Genomic DNA, 608 nt, shown 5'->3' on the forward strand with positions numbered 1-608 from the left:
GACAAAAGATGAGGGGATAATGGCTACAGATTCAGACATTGCCCTGGGTGTTCAGTTTGGCGTTGTCCTGGAGGAGCAAATTGATTATATAGAGGTTCCATCTATTTAGAGGGGTAGGGAGGATAAGCAGACCCAGCTTGCAGTAAGTAGAGATAGTATTTTAAATTGGGCTGCAGACTTGTGTGGCTGATGATAAAGGAGACTATATAGATATTTTCAGGCAAAACTAAACCAAATTAGTTGTTTTTTATTCAAGTCTGCTGATTAATATTATTGTTTTTAAACCTCAAACTAATTTTTGTGTTTTGTTGATTTTTTTGTGTGTGTTTTTGGAAAGAAAAATTTTGAGAAAGAATTATTTTGGACATTTTTATATAAATCTACATGTTGTCTTACCTTTTTACCTCATTTTGAGATATAGCAGGAAAAAGTAAATACCTGAAAAAAATGTTTTACTCAAAAAAAAAAAAAATAATAAGTTAACGGAATAAAAAGTACAGATTGTTTTCTGGAAAACAAAATTTGTCATGCAATTATTCAGCTTTTTATATCTTTAATGTCAAGTACCAATACAAAAGGTAATGGTGGTTCTTTATAACCTTTACTTT

At 30.8% G+C, this 608-nt stretch overlaps 1 protein-coding gene across 1 annotated transcript in view; it reads left to right on the top strand.

The window, feature by feature from the left end:
- Positions 1–608, top strand: part of LOC112163022 (astrotactin-2) — a 313961-nt gene that overhangs the window by 108780 nt on the left and 204573 nt on the right. The window lies entirely within an intron of this gene.

Source organism: Oryzias melastigma, linkage group LG12, assembly GCF_002922805.2.
Source record: "Oryzias melastigma strain HK-1 linkage group LG12, ASM292280v2, whole genome shotgun sequence".
NCBI lineage: Eukaryota > Metazoa > Chordata > Actinopteri > Beloniformes > Adrianichthyidae > Oryzias > Oryzias melastigma.